General features: G+C 40.3%; 1 protein-coding gene across 4 annotated transcripts in view; it reads right to left on the bottom strand.

The window, feature by feature from the left end:
• Window positions 1-1,289: 1,289 nt before the first annotated feature.
• LOC307033502 (butyrophilin subfamily 3 member A2-like) overlaps window positions 1,290-4,591 on the bottom strand; it is a 13,967-nt gene continuing 10,665 nt past the window's right edge. For 2 of the 4 annotated variants that reach the window (XM_079671996.1, XM_079671997.1), the window contains exons 15-17: window positions 2,555-2,698; window positions 2,307-2,413; window positions 1,290-2,217 (exon numbers count right to left, since the gene is read on the bottom strand). The gene's annotated coding sequence lies outside the window, so the exon portion shown is untranslated. Of the gene's footprint in view, window positions 2,218-2,306; window positions 2,414-2,554; window positions 2,699-3,028; window positions 3,168-4,591 lie in introns of all 4 variants that reach the window. The other 2 variants (XM_079671999.1, XM_079671998.1) reach the window with 2 other exon arrangements.

Below are 4,591 nucleotides of genomic sequence, written 5' to 3' on the forward strand. Positions count from 1 at the left end.
CCCCTCGTCTCGTCTCCCTGCTTTTTGTTGCAGCCCAGGAGCCGGGTTGTAACACTTCACACATCAAAACACGAGGACAAGTTCAAATTAACTCCAGCTATTCTTTGAACAGACGTGTATTTGAAACTGTTGATAAATGCAGGGTAAGATGAGCACAATGAGAGCAGAAAAGAGGGCTAGTTTATTTTGGGTTATGCCACACAGTGTTCATGTTGCATCTTTCCAGTGTCGTTGTAGAGGGTGAACTTCAGTTTGTCTCCAGAGCACAAGGACTTCAGATCGTTCCACACCAGGTCAGTGTTAGAATCATTGAGACCATAACCTCGTGCCCACATCTGTAAACTGAGTGTTCGGGGTGCGGAGTGGTCCCACTGATCCAGAATTATCAGACCCTCCAAAACGTCCTGCCTGAAACTAAGGGGGAAAACACAGAGAATATTCATCCATCATCTTTGACTCAGCTGTTTGATCCCTGTGACACGCCGACATCCATCTCATTTGGTGTCTCAGTTTGTTTTCATGTCTAGTTTGAGTTGTCTTAGTCTCAAATATCAACAATAAACAATGCATCTTTTTGGTCCTTCACTTCGCTCTCATTTGTGTGTGTGTGTGAGAGTAGTGTGTGTGTGTGTGTCTGAATGACTTTGATTGGAGATATCAAACACAAACCTGTCTGGACTCATTCTGCAGCTTCTCCTTCAGGATGGAAACGTCTGTCTCAGCTTCCTTCCTCCTCTTCTGCTCCTCCTCCCACTTATTTCTGGATAATATCTTCAGTTTAAACTAAAAGACGAGACAGGAGAGATGAAATATCACATTTGACCAAATGACTCTCAGTAAGTTCATATTCACACGTTTCATCCAGCTCTTCTGCAGCCAGAGATTATAAAGGAAGCTTTATTTAGGTCAGGAAACCAGAAGAGAGTATTGATCTGAACCCACTGACCCGTGAAGAGGAGGAAGAACTGGCTTCAGCAGCTCGGCTTCTTTCCAGCTGGAGAGATGGAGAGATTAAGACAGACGTGTTCATGGGTTCTTACATGTTATTATCTCAACAACTAAAACTCTCATTTCACATCATCAGTTCCACTAAAGCTGTGGAGAAGTGTTTCTATGATTGGGTCCATGTTTTTTCTGTATCTATTCTTAAATTCACGAGGATGCAATACTGATGAGAGCGGTACAGACTCCTGCCTTGGACATCACATGACCGAGGAGAGGACTGTAAACATGGAGGTAACCAAACCTGGATTTATGGTTATAAACTCATAAAATCTGCTTTGAAAATGTTTTGTAGACTGAAAGAAAAAACTGTTTATTTGAACAGAAATCATGTCAACGTGTTTTTGGTCAACAAAACTAACTTAACTGGTTTTGGGTTCAAAACATCATTTAATCAATTAGATCACATTGAAATTAATCATTATCTCTCACAGGACATTAAAAACATATTTGGAAGTTAACATGGCCGTAAGCAAATATCAAAATTGTACATCAGTACATGTTCATACACAAATAAAACACATTTGTACATCTTAACTACATAAACTTGAATAGTGAATTACATTTTGGCAATTTACACCATCAACAAAACAAAAGAAAGAATTACAAAGATCTGCTAAGATCTATTATACATTTGAAATCAGTTAAACAAACATTTCTTATAGTTTTTGAGAAGCTCAAAACTTTTATTTGATGATTTGCATTAGCTCACATTTTGTATTAATAAGAGTGACGTTTTTTATATTTCTTAATGATCTTTAGCACGATAAAAGAGTAGATTTAGTAAAATATAAAAGCAGTGGCAGCAAAATGAAGGCAGTTCACCTCAACACATGTTTAAACTGTTAAATGAACCTGAATAGTAAAAGTAAAGCGTGTGTTTCTATATACAAATGAATGGTTGATCTCTGAGTCTTTCTGTTCTTCTGAATAATGTTCAGATATTTTATAACGTTGTATCTTTGTTGCTAGGCAGACAGTGAGCAGAAGTTTATTTGTAACTTTTGATAAAGGCAGGGTAAGATGAGCATAATGAGAGCAGGAAAGAGGGTGGTTAAAGTCTTTAAGGTATTGTCACACAGAGCGTTCACACTGGATCTCTCCAGTTTTGCTGCAGAGGGCGACCTGCAGTCTGTCTCCAGAGCTCCAGGGCTTCAGATCCTTCCACACCAGGTCAATGGGAGGATCATTGGGACCATAACCTGCTGCCCACATCTGTAAAATATAAAATCACAGACTTACATAAATAAAATAAATGAAGGGAAAATGCAACAACATAAAGTGAGAAAACAAGAAAAACTCACAGTGACACATTTTCCAGCCTTGACTTTGAAAGATCGATGAAATCTGTACGTAATGGTTTGTTGTTGTTAACCTGCAGATGTAACTGCCACTCTCCCAGCTGTTTGTCCTGCAGGAAGTGAAATAAGGGGAGAGAGGATGAGGGAGAGAGAAAAGGGTTTTTTGAAATGAAACAGCTCATTTGGAATATGCTCAAGTGATATTGTTCTCTCTTATAAAGCTCATACAGCGTTAATGCTCACATCATTACCTCAGTGGAAGTGTTTCTGAGACGGATGAATTTGCGCTGTTGGCCGATCTCAATATGAAATCCTGAGTCAGAGGTCTGAGTGCTCGGGGGGGTGAGGGGTGGTTTCACTGATCCAGAATTATAAGACCCTCCAAAAGGTCCTGCCTGAAAATAAGGGAGAAAACACACAGAGAATATTCATCCATCATCTTTGACTCAGCAGTTTGATCCCTGTGACACGCTGAGATCCATCTCATTTGGTGTCTCAGTTTGTTTTCATGTAGTTTGAGTTGTCTTAGTCTCAAATATCAACAACTCGTGAAGAAGATTAAACTAAAATGTGAGATCAAAACAAAATGAATGAACAGGCACCACCTTTTGTTCCTTCACTTCTCTCTCATTCGGTGTCTCAGATTGTCTCTCATGGTTAGTGATATCACTTCTAAACAAACCAATGTGTTTTGGAGAAGATGAAGTCAAGATTAAAAGATGAACCTCCTTGTTTTTCATCACGTCATTCACAAATCTCTCAGCTTCCTCTTCCTTTTGCTTCTTATCATGGGGTTCAGGGCCGGCCCGTAGCACTGGCGTTATAGATGTTCGCCTAGGGCGCCAGATCTGGGGAGGCGCTGCGCTGGTAGAAAAACATATTTGACCGTTGGTGCTCATCCTAATTTTCGGCCTTGATGTAACAACATTCATAATTAAGTAAATGTAACACCCTTTTTTGACCCCGGTTACACTTTTCATTTGCCCTGTACGATGGGCGCTGTAAGTGATGAAATGGGGGATGTTGGCTTATCTGGCGCCCGCAGCTCACAGCCAAAGTGCGAGTGAGCTTGGGAGCGAATGAGGGAGAGAGGGAGGGTGCACCGGTACCGGCGCTGTTGTTATTAGAATCTGGTGCTAGCTGCTCTAACGGATATTAGAAGAAGACGTTTCTACAATAATGTGGAGGGAGAGTCCTCTCCAGTCAGACTGAGAGGCTGATAACTACAGCTCAGTGAGGTAAAGGACTCTGAGTGTTTAGATAGTTAACTTTAGTCTAAGTTATCTCAGTGGGTCTCAAACGGTTTGGTCACAATTTATGTAAACAAATATTTCCAAGTTACTCCTTTATAATTATTGGAATAAAACAGGTTTGAAATCATTTCAATGTATACTATATGCAGTAAACCAAAAATATTGTTTTAAACTGGAGATATTAAAAAAGATGCAAGAATAAATAAATGTTAATAGGTCAAATAAGATATGAATGAACAACAAAAATAAAATAAGTTACATGTATTTGTTATTGGCTATGGTAGGTTATTGGTTATGTTCACATACTTATTTGATTAATAAAATGTAAACCAATCTTTTTCATATGGGTGTTTAAAGTTGTACCCCCTAGATCTAGTAGTAATTCTGCTTAAAGTGCACCAGATTGAAGCATTTTACTTTAAAGGTCACATGTCATGGCCATTTCCACTGATCATAATTCCATTGTTGAGGTATACTAAAATAGAAAAATACTGTGCAATTTTCCAAACTCACATTGGTTTCGCATACACTAGCATCTCTGTAAAGTATGTGTATTCAGCAGTATTCACTTTCTCCACTAAACGGCTCACTGCAGCTCCCCCCCCCCACCCCCCCCCGCCCCGCCCCTCCGTGAATTTCCTTGTTTAGCGATACACATCCAAACACAGCCAAACTCAACCTGAACACACACAAAGTCACAGCCGAAATAAAAACACTAAGTGTGGCTTGATATTGAGTAAGAAAAAGGTTTATAGGTTGATAAACGCTGTGAGAATGGGTCTGCAGAGAGAATTTCGCGCGATCCCAACTGTCTTTTATCAGCCTGCAGCACGGAGCAGAAATCAGCAGGGCTGCCTGCACTGAGTGTGTGTGTGTGTGGATTCGTCAATTTGGACCAATCAGCGGGGGCTTAACGTAACGGCTCCGTGGACATAACGTAACGGCTCCACGGATTGGCCCATTTAGTTCCGGGTAGGTGCTTTCGTAAGCACGTACCCGGAAGCATCAAATGGATGAAGACGTCATGATGACGTT

Source organism: Notothenia rossii, assembly GCF_949606895.1.
Source record: "Notothenia rossii genome assembly, chromosome: 3".
Classification (NCBI taxonomy): Eukaryota; Metazoa; Chordata; class Actinopteri; order Perciformes; family Nototheniidae; genus Notothenia; species Notothenia rossii.